This window comes from Dama dama, chromosome 6 (assembly GCF_033118175.1).
Source record: "Dama dama isolate Ldn47 chromosome 6, ASM3311817v1, whole genome shotgun sequence".
NCBI lineage: Eukaryota > Metazoa > Chordata > Mammalia > Artiodactyla > Cervidae > Dama > Dama dama.
In genome coordinates this window covers 27,535,352-27,547,459 of record NC_083686.1, presented here as the reverse complement: position 1 = coordinate 27,547,459, position 12,108 = coordinate 27,535,352, and the positions used below count along the sequence as shown (strand labels likewise).

Here is a 12,108-nt window from a genome sequence, read left to right as displayed (position 1 = left end):
TGAGGACAGTGTGACCTGGTATTACCTGTGGATCTTGGTTTGATGGCCATGCTGGCTCTACAAACCCTCTTGTGTGATTAACTGCTGGTATGGGCTGACCTTTGAATGACAACTAAAAGGAACTTCAGTGTCCACAGATCCTAGGCTCCAGAACATCTTTGTCCAAATCCATTCTGCACTCCTATTGTCTACATTGGTTTATTATCAGTATCAGAGAAACCTTGTTTTGTCTTTTTCATCTGCAACCATCCTTGAAAACTTTGCTCCAATGACTGGTTTCAACTGGTTTCCTTTTGCTAGTTTCAGTGATTCTTTTTGTTTTGGAGTACTTAACCTTTTACAAATATAAAATTTTAATTTTATAATATAATTTTATAATATTTATAATATTATAATATAAATACCAATCCATAATTTCACTTATGCAATGTGAAAAATTTGAAAAGCACAGACATATAGAAGAAAAAAAATCACTTACAATTCCATCTCTGAAATATAGTTACCAAGAAAAATTTAGTAAATGTCACTATTGATATACTTTCTCTATGGATATTTACCAAAATGCTATTACACTTGACTTATTGTTTTATAGTCTGCTTTTACTACATTGAACATATTATAAACAATTTATCACATGTCAGGTTTTTTTTTTTTTCTGCAATGTGATTTTTAACTAGCTGCCCTATATTACACCATATGATATACCATTATTTATTTAATCAGATCTCTATTGTGAGAAATTTGTTAGTATAAATAATGCTGTAGAAAATGTTTGTATGTAGTTACACACAACCATGATTATACCTTTTAGACATTTCAAAAAATGAAGTTGCCAAATGAAAGGTAATGTACATTTTTGGAGAATTTCTCTCAAGTGTCAGTTTTATACTCCCAAACTAACTTTGGATTTTTTTTATTTTTTAAACATTTACCAATTTGAACTTCACAGTTGGTGCTAGTGGTAAAGAACCCACCTGCCAAAACAGGAGACTTAAGAGACGTAGATTCGATCCTTGGATTGGAAAGATTCCCCTGGAGAAGGGCATGGGAACCCACTCCAGTATTCTTACCTGGAGAATTGCATGGACAGAGGAGCCTGGAAGGCTACAGTCCATAGGGTCGCAAAGAGTCAGACACAACTAAAGCAAGTTAACACACAGTACATAAAAGTGAAAGGTTTAAAAAAATTCATATCCTATTTTAGCTATGTATGTTATTGATAACCTGTAAGATTGAACCCATTTTTAGACTGACCCTGTACTTTTGCTTTTTGTTTATTATTCTCTTTGGTCATTTTTTCTGTATTGATTTCTAAGATCTCTTTCTATATTAATCACATCAACATGTTATCGAATATGCTATGGCTATATTTCCCAGTACTGTTTGCATTTTAATTTTATGGTAGATTTTTAACTTACAAAAGTTTAAAATTTTAAACAGTCAATCTATTAATATTTCCCTTTATTGCTTACACTTCAGTGTTAAAAGGGGCTTCCCAGGTGGCCCAGTGGTAAAGAATCCTCCAATGCAGGAGATGCAAGAGATGGAGGTTCCATCCCTGGGTTGGGAAGATGAGTAGGAAATGGCAACACACTCCAGTATTCTTGCCTGGAAAATTCCATGGACAGAGGAGTCTGGCAGGTTACAGTCCATGGGGCCGCAATTGGACATGACTGCTCGTCTGAGTACACAAACCATGTTAAAAAGCTTTCCCATCCTTAAAGTATGTAAATATATATTTTTTTCTTCTAGTTTATTTAGATATTGTTTATTAAATTTAACATTTCAACCCATCTGGATTTTATGATGTTAACAATTGTGATATTTAAATCTAAATTCATTTTTTAAACTATTAGCTATTAACCAAATAGCATTTAGTAAATAGTTATAGATTGTAAACTTCAGAAGGGGAAGAGCTATGTCTTATGATCTATTTTATCCCTGAATCCTAGCATAGTGACTAGCAGTTTCGTGGTTACTCAGGTCAAAGTTTTGTTTATTTATTCACTTATTTACTTATTGATATATTTAATTGGGTCAATTTACAATATTATATTAATTTCAGTTATACAACATAGTGATTAAAATTTTTATAGATTATACTGTATCTAAATTTTATAGATTATACTATATCTAAAGTTATTATAAAATATTGGCTATATTCCCTGTGCTGTATAATACATCCTGTAGCTTATTTATTTTATAGGTAGTAGTTTGTACCTCTTAATCCCTCACCTACATCTTGTCCTCTACCCACCAGTAACCACTAGTTTCTTCTCTGTATCCATCAGTCTATTTCTTTAGGCCAAATGTTTAATAGTCACTCGAGTCTTTTCTTTCTGTCCTTCCCCTCCCAGCAAGTCCTGAAGTTATATCTTAGTCTCTGCATCTCCCCTACCCCTTAGATTAGGCAGCAGATTAGATTCTTTTTCAGATACTACACATGATCTCCTAAGTGAGGCAGAGAGCTGTCTCCACTCTTGTTCCACAGTAGTCCATTCTCCACCTATAGCCAGTGTAATCTTCTAGAAACAAAAGACAAAAACAGTCCTGTCTCATCTCCTTGCTGAAAACTTTCCTGCTGGTTGTCCCCTAAATCTGGAACAAAATCTAGATCTGAGCTTCTTCCTATGACCTCCAAGGTCCACATGACCTTGCTCTTCCCTATGTCTTAGAACTTATAATTCTCTGCTCCCTTAGTACTGACTCTTTCTTGCTGTCCCAGTTTGATTTTTGTTCCCAGAACAGACTAAGCTAGTTCCTGCATCACTGCCTTTGCATTTGGTATTGTCTCTGCCAAGAAATCTCTGCCCTTGTCACGGCTTCTTTCTTTGCATTTTTTTTATTTTCTCAAATGTTGCTTCTTAGAGAGGCTTCCCATGACCACTCTATTTAAATATATCTTTCAGTCTTTCTCTATAAGAGTCACCTGTTTTGTTGCATCAGTGGAAATCATCACTATCTGAATGAATTTTATTTTCTGTTTATTATTGAATGTGTATTTATTGCTTTGGATGACCTGTTTATTTTATATCTCCCCTCATTAAGATATAAGCTCATAGAGAATAGGGACCTTGACTTCTAGATCCACTGTTCTGTCCTCAGTGTCTACAACAATGCCAGGGCCATGACAAAAGCTTAAGAAACAATATGTTAGCAAATTTGGAAAATTCAGCAGTGGTCACGGGACTGGAAAAGGTCAGTTTCATTCTAATCCCAAAGAAGGGTAATGCCAAAGATTGTTCCAATTACTATAGAATCATGCTCTCTTTACATGGCAGTAAGCTTATGCTTAAAATCCTTCAAGCTAGCCTTCAGCAGTACATGAACTGAGAACTTCCAGATGTATAAGGTGGGGTTAGAAAAGGCAGAAGAACCAGAGATCAAATTGCCAACAGCCATTGGATCATAAAGAAAACAAGGGAATTCCTGAAAAAACATCTATTTCTGCCTCATTGCCTACGCTAAAGCTATGACCAAACTAGACAGCATATTAAAAACAGAGACATTACTTTGCCAAGAAAGTTCTGTCTACTCAAAGCTATGGTTTCTCCAGTAGTCAGGTATAGATGTGAGAGATGGACTATAAAGAAAGCTGAGTGCCAAAGAATTGATGCTTTTGAACTGTGGTGTTGGAGAACACTCTTGAGAATCCCTTGGACTGCAAGGAGATCCAGCCAGTCCATCCTGAAGGAAATCAGTCCTGAATATTCATTGCAAGGACTGATGTTGAAGCTGAAACTCCAATACTTTGGCCACCTGATACGAAGAGCTGACTCATTGGAAAAGACCTTGATGTTGGGAAAGATTGAAGACAGGAGGAGAAGGGGACGACAGAGGATGAGATGGATGGCATCACTGACTCGATGGACATGAGTTTGAGCAAGCTCTGGGAGTTGGTGATGGACAGGGAGGCCTGGCATGCTGCAGTCCATGGATGGGGTCACAAAGAGTTGGACGTGACTGAGCGACTGAACTGAACTGAAAGCCTTTGACTGTGTGGATCATAACAAACTGTGGAAAATTCTTAAAGAGATGGAATACCAGACCACCTTACTTGTCTCCTGAGAATCCCATGTGCGGATCAAGAAGTAAGAGTTAGAACCAGAACTGGAACAACGGACTGGTTCCAAATTGGGAAAGGAGTACGATAAGGATGTATATTGTCACCCTGATGATTTAATTTATATACAGAGTACATCATGCGAAATGCTGGGCTGGATGAAGCACAAGCTGGAATCAAGATTGCTGGGAGAAATATCAACAACCTCAGATACGTGGATGATACCACTCTAATGGTAGAAAGTGAAGAGGAACTAAAGAGCCTCTTGATGAAAGTGAAAGTGGAGAGTGAAAAGCTGGCTTGAGCTGAAAGTTAAAAAAATGAAGATCAAGGCATCTGGTCTCATCACTTCATGGAGAATAGAAGGGGAAAAAGTGGAAGCAGTGATAGATTTTATTTTCTTGGGCTCCAAATCACTGTGGATGATTTGAAATTACCATTGAATTACCATTTGCAGTTACCATGCAAAATGGAGTTACCATTTGCAGTTACCATGAAATTAAAAGAGGCTTGCTCCTTGGAAGGAAAGTTATGACAAAAAGCTCAGAGACATTGCTTTGCAGACAAAGGTCTGTAATAGTCATAGTTATGGTTTTTCCAGTAGTCATGTATGGACATGGGAATTGGACCATAAAGAAGGCTGAACGCTGAAGAATTGATGCTGTAAATCTGTGGTGTTGGAGGGGACTCTTGAGAGTCCTTTGGACTCCAAGGAGATAAAACCAGTCAATCCTAAAGAAAATCAACCTTGAATATTCATAGCACTGATGCTGAAGCTTCAATACTTTGACCACCTGATGTGAAGAGTCGACTCATTGGAAAGACTCTGATGCTGGGAAAGATGGAAGGTCAAAGGAGAAAGCAGCGGCAGAGGATGAGATGGTTGTACAGCATCACCAACTCAATGGACATGAATTTGAGCAAACTCCGGGAGACAGTGAAGGACAGGGGAGCCTGGCATGCTGTAGTCCATGGGACTGCAAAGAGTCTGACATGACTTAGCGACTGAAAACAACAATAAATATGAGTTGAGTAAATAAATATAGGTCATAGTTTTTCCTGATTTGAAGTGATACCTTTCTCCCAGGCCAGCAGATTGTTGTTCAGTTGTTCAACGTCCAACTCTGCGACCCCATGGACTGCAGCATGCCAGGCTTCCCTGACCCTCACCATCTCCTGGAGCTTGCTCAGATGCATGTCCACTGAGTCGATGATGCCATTCATAATAGCAATCAGTGACTTTTCTGGTCTAGGGGATAAAGGATCCTGAAACTACATATTTTTCTTGTTTGATGCTTTCTTTTAGGGCATTGGTTTGTTCCTGCCTCTTTTAATCCCTTGGAAGGGCTTTCTTACATTGGTTCTGGCATTGGCCATAAGGCTTTGCTTTGGTCAGTGGGTCAGTTCCCAGTGATAAAAGCAGAGGCTTGAAGATGTGTCTTGCACTGGGACATACCCTCTTATTGCTCTTGGAGTCCTGAACAAGTCTGGGCCAGCCTGTAGGATGACGCGAGACCCTTGACCTGCTCTGTTCCTTTATTACCCCAGCTGACAGTCTAAAAACAGAGCCATTAAGCTAACCTGAAGTTGACTGAAGACCCATAATGAAGTCCAACTGAGAAAAGCAGAACTACCTAGCTGAGCCTGGCCCAAATTATCAGCCCACAGAACTATGCACTATATTATTAGCTATTGTATTAAGCCACTAAGTTTTGGGGTGGTATGTTTTAGAGCATAGACTGATATATCTGGTGTGGTTTTCTCTCACATACATACACAAATGAACACATACATGCACATGTGTATACAATAGTATATTAACAGTTGAAAAGTGTGAGAAATACTAGGATCACAATGTATTCTTAATATAATGCTGCTGCCAGGATTCAATCACCCATAGAAATAGAACACAAAAGGATCAAGAAAGAGATGTGGGTATAATTAGATTGGGTCATTTCTATATCTCACTTAAACACTCCTGAAAGATATTTAGAGATGATTGCAACTGAAAGAAAATAGGAAGAAAACAACAAATTGCCTGATTTTAACACTGTGAGCTAGTTGCTATGGGCCACTCATACTAGTCTGTTTCATAGCCTTATATCTTGTTAGGTTTCCGACGCTGCACTGGAAGCCAAGGTTATGCACTAAATGAAATTAAAAAAAGGAAGTAGATTAGCTCCAAACAGGGAAGGGATTCCCAATAAAAACCTAACTAGCAATTGCCTTAATAAGGAAGCCACAAGTCATCATGTTGTTAACAAGACAACATGAAAAGTTACTTTTCCAATATGTAAAGCTTAAAATAAATATACTTTACATTTGGCAATTTTGCTGTAGAGATCTTAATAATTTACAGTTATAATATTAATTCTTAGGGGAAAATCCCAACATTTATCTTGAACTTGAAGAATAAACCATCATTTCCTGTTTAGATTAAGAAACATTTAATTGTTTTTTTTTTTATGAAAACAAAGACTTTAAAATATATTGAAAAAATAAGATGAGGGAGAAGAAATTCCCTTCTAAAATCCCCCGAAAGCTTTAATTAAATCAATGCTGTTGTTGATGTACAGGTCATTTTAAAACTTATATATAGTTGTTTAATTTTTAAAAAGTCTCACCTTTTTGTAGTTGCTGTATGTTTTGTACTTATATTGACTTTTGAATCAGACTGCAGTTTGTCCTAATCATGAGAATATTTGCCACACAACTGCTTTTACAATTTGAACAATGAAAAACATTATATTAATTGAGAAGTAATGAAATAAATTCCATTCCTAGTGCATTTGCTTTCTCCTCTGATAGACAGTTTTTGTTGTCAATAGGGACTGTTTTCAAGCAGTGTAATGGCCAGTGGAAGGCATTCACCTTAGTCAGATTTTGAAAAATTACCAGGATGTAAGATCAATCTGGATGGGACATCTGTCACCCCATTGATCACAAGGTTTGATTTAACTGATCTGGCTGGCTAGGCAGAGTCACTTTCCTCCCTCACACCTCCATAAATGTCCTTCCTGCACTGCCTGCTCCTCTAGGTCAAAGAGGATGACCTTCCCCTACATAGGTGGACCATTCTTTGGTCAAGGGTATATGAGTTGCTGTGCTTCCCTGCTGGAATTACTCAATAAACTCTCAAGGTTCATTTGCAGGAGAAAGTAAGGTAGTCATACTTTCAGGACTCCAGACACAACTGAATGAGGCACTGCGTGTAGCACTTTGTCTTTCTTTTTTCTAAATTTATTTACTTTCAATCGAAGTATAATTGCTTTACAGTATTGTGTTGATTTCTGCCAAACGCAGTCTGTACTTCTTTTCAAAAACAGAAAAGGAAAAAGAAAAACTATTTTGTATCAGGCAGATGCCGAGATGGTCTTACAAAGTTAAATAAGACAATCTCTGCCCTCAAGGAACTAAAATCTTCAACATTGAGATGGACTCCATTCAGTCGTCTCTGCCACAGAAGAGACAAGATTTCAAAGCACACATACTTTCAAAATTCAGTGATAGAAAGAAACGAAGGGCATAAAGGTGTTTGATAGATTTTAAGAAGTAAAAGGCACAGTGGTTTTTTTTGTAACAAGTATATTCTTTATTTAAAAGTTTTTATACAACTTTTAAAGGTTACTTTCCATTTATAGTTATTTCAAAATATTGACTATAGTCCCTGTGTTGTACGCTACAACCTTGACCCACTGGTTTGTACCTCCCCTTCCCCACCCCTATGTTTCCCCTCCTTCTACTAGTAATCACTAGTTCGTTCTCTATATAGATTGTTTCTATATAGAGAAGCATTCTCTATATGCAATTGCTTCATTTTATTATATTCACTAGTTTGTTGTATTTTTTAGATTCCATATATGAATGACATCACACAGTGTTTGTCTTTTTCGGTCTGATGTATTTCACTTAGCATAACGCCCTCCAAGTCCATCCATGTTGTTGCAAATGGCAAAATGTTATTCCGTTTTATGGCTGAGTAATAGTCTATCATGTATATATACCAAACTTGTCTTTATCATTTCATCTGTTGATAGATATTTAAGGTTTCTTCCATATCTTGGTAATTTAAATAATGCTTCTATTAATATGAAGATTGAAGTGCATATATTTTTTCAAGTTTTTGTATTTTTTTTTTTTTTTTTTTTATGTATACCTAGGAGTGGAATTGCTGGATCTTCTGGTAGTTCTGGGTAAAGAACCCCACGGACAGAGGAGCCTGGTGGGCTTAGGGTCACAAAGAGTTGGACATGACTAAAGTCACTTAACAGGCATGCATGCATGGTAGTTCTGGGCTTTCCAGGTGGCTCAGTGGGTAAAGAATCCACCTGCGATGCAAGAGATATGGATTTGATCCCTGGGTCAGGGAAGATCCCCTGGAGAAGGACATGGCAACCCACTCCAGTGTTCATGCCTGGAGAATCCCATGGACAGAGGACTGGAAGACGACAGTCCATAGGGCTGCAAAGAGTTGGACATGACTTAAGTGACTGAGCATGCACACATGGTAGTTCTATTTTTAGTTTTTTGAGAAACCTCTGTACTATAATCCACAGCGGATCCACCAAATTATATTCCCAGCAACAATGTACAAGTGTTTCCTTTTCTCCACATCCTCACCAACATGGACTGAAAGAATTAACATTGCTGAAATGCTAAGGAAATCTACGGATTTAATAAAATCTCTATCAAAATACCAATGACATTTTTCACAGAACTAGAAAAATTAATTTTTAAATTTGTATGGAAAAGCAAAATATCCCAAATAACAAAAGCAATTTTGAGGTGTAAGAACAGAGCTGGAGTAATCCCTGACTTCAGTTCAGTTCAGTTAGCCGCTCAGTCATGTCCAACTCTTTGTGACCCCCTGAATTGCAGCACACCAGGCCTCCCTGTCCATCACCACCTCCCAGAGTTTACCCAATCTCATGTCCATAGAGTCGGTAATGCCATCCAGCCATCTCATCCTCTGTCGTCCCCTTCTCCTCCTGCCCCCAATCCTTCCCAGCAACAGGGTCTTTTTCAATGAGTCAGCTCTTCGCATGAGGTAGCCAAAGTATTGGAATTTCTGCTTCAGTGTTGGTCCTTCCAATCAACACCCAGGACTGATATCCTTTAGGATGGACTGGTTGAAACTCCTTACAGTTCAAGGGACTCTCAAGAGTCTTCTCCAACACCACAGTTCAAAAATATCAATTCTTTGGTACTCAGCTTTCTTTATAGTCCAACTCTCACATCCATACAAGACTACTGGAAAATCCATAGCCTTGACTAGATGGACCTTTGTCGACAAAGTAATGTCTCTGCTTTTTAATACGCTGCCTAGGTTGGTCATAACTTTCCTTCCAAGGAGTAAGCGTCTTCTAATTTCATGGCTGCAGTCACCATCTGCAGTGATTCTGGAGACCCCCAAAATAACGTCTGACACTGTTTCCACTGTTTCCCCATCTATCTTCCATGAAGTGATGGGACCGGATGCCATGATCTTAGTTATCTGAATGTTGAGCTTTAAGCCAACTTTTTCACTCTCATCTTTCACTTTCATCAAGAGGCTCTTTAGTTCCTCTTCACTTTCTGCCATAAGGGTGGTGTCATCTGCATATCTGAGGTTACTGATATTTCTCCTGGCAATCTTGATTCCAGTTTGTGCTTCTTCCAGCCCAGCATTTCTCATGATGTACTCTGCATATAAATTAAATAAGCAGGGTGACAATATACAGCCTTGATGTACTCCTTTCTCTATTTGGAACCAGTCTGTTCCATGTCCAGTTCTAACTGTTGCTTCCTGACCTGCATACAGGTTTCTCAAGAAGCAGGTCAGGTGGTCTGGTATTCCCATCTCTTTCAGAATTTTCCACAGTTTATTGTGATCCACACAATCAAAGGCTTTGGCATAGTCAATAAAGCAGAAATGTTTTTCTGTAACTCTCTTGCTTTTTCGATGATCCAGCGGATGTTGGCAATTTGATCTCTGGTTCCTCTGTCTTTTCTAAAACCAACTTGAACATCTGGAAGTTCATGGTTCACATATTACTGAAGCCTGGCTTGGAGAATTTTGAGCATTACTTTAGTAGCGTGTGAGATGGGTGCAATTGTGTGGTAGTTTGAGCATTCTTTGGGATTGCCTTTCTTAGGGATTGGAATGAAAACTGACCTTTTCCAGTCCTGTGGCCACTGCTGCGTTTTTCCAAATTTGCTGGCATATTGAGTGCAGCACTTTCACAGCGTCATCTTTCAGGATTTGAAATAGCTCAGCTGGGATTCCAGTATGCTGAACAGTACTGATTTTGAAAACTGATAATTGTTTACAAAAAATAAAGAAACTCAATAGAATGTGAGAGTATATTTCTAAATATGACATTTAGCAATTTGTAGTCATAAATGGGAGGGGGTAACAAAGTGCAAGTTTATTTTTTTTTCTTAGTTTTTCATTTAAAATATGTCATATATAATGACTGACTTAAAAATGTTAGGAATTTTTAACTGCTGTTTTTCTTAGAAGGCTCACAATTGCTTTCTGTCCCACCCTTAGTAACTCCAGCTGCTGTGTCATACTTTCTAAGCTTCCCTGGTAGCTCAGTGGTAAAGAATCCTTTTGCCAATGTAGGAGATGCAGGTTTACTTCCTGGGTGGGGAAGATCCCCTGGAGAAGGAAATGGCAACCCACTCCAGTATTTTTGCCTGGGAAATCCCATGGACAGAGGAACCTGGTGGGGTTACAGTCCATGGGGTCACAAAAGAGTTGGATCAAGTTAGCGACTAAACAACAACAACTCTGTCATACATTCTAAGCATAGATGCTTTTGCAATTTCAGAAAATAGGATACAGTTGAGTTGTGTTTGTTCCAGCCACAACATGCAGCTGGTGGAGCAAATCCTGTTCATGTTAAAGGATCCTTCTTGGGGTAAATTCTTGTGACATAACATAAGTCAGCATATTGACAGAATTGGGTTAAACACTTGAGTAACATTATTATGAACTTTCTGTGTGAAAGTGAAAGTTGCTCAGTTGTGTCTGACTCTTTGTGACCCCATGAAATTCTCCATGGAATTCTCCAGGCCAGAATGCTGGAGTGGGTAGCCTTTTGCTTCTCCAGCTAATCTTCCCAACCCAGGAATCGTACCAGGGTCTCCTGCAGGTGGATTCTTTACCAACTGAGCTATCAGGGTCTGCTTATTAGTTAGAATAGAATGTTGATTTGGAATTAATAGTAGTATGTCTGAATCTTTGTCATTTAGGCTGTGTATTTCTTTTCTACTTTCCACAGCTTCATATTCTTTGCTTTTGACATCTGATATTCTATAGTTTTGTTGCTTTATTTTCTGTTGGTCTAACAAACCCAGAAATCTAAAGGACGAGTTAAATAAATTTTATTGAGGTATAATTTATACATTATACAAAAATGCATCCATTTTAAGTGTACAGTTTTGAGTTTTGATGAATGCATGCACCCTGTAACCACCACTGCAATCGAGACAGAGAATATTTCCATCACCCACACATTTCTCTCCTGCCTCTTATAGCCCCTCACTCCTACTCACAGACAGGTATTGATCTGTTCCTTACAACTCAGACAATTTTGCTTGTTTTGAAATGGCATCTGTACAGTGATCACAGTGAGCTTAGCTTGGACGTTTACTTGGAATAGCTGCAGGTTCTGATGAAGATTTGTCTTCTTATTTAACAAATGTTTATGGAGCTCCTATCAGGCCTCAGACATTTCCCACCAACCCTCTTATCTTTGCAGGTGAAGACAGTGACAATGCAGATAATTTCATAGCTATATGGATTTCATAGGTGAAGTTTATGTTACTTTTCATATGCAATGTGGAAGTTAAGGGAAGGGAGTATTCTGAGTACATTTCTTTAACTTCCAGTTTGAACAGTTAGATTTTTTTATTATGTATTGAGTTTTATTGAGTATAGTTGATATATAATAATCTGCACATAGTTAAAACATACAATTTAATAAGTTTTGATATATGTATACCACTATGCAATCATCATCACGCTCAAGATAATGATCACGTCTATCACCCTCAGA

General features: G+C 38.0%; 1 long non-coding RNA gene across 1 annotated transcript in view; it reads left to right on the top strand.

The window, feature by feature from the left end:
* The window catches only part of LOC133058817 (uncharacterized), a 55,105-nt gene that overhangs the window by 31,424 nt on the left and 11,573 nt on the right, over positions 1–12,108 (top strand). The window lies entirely within an intron of this gene.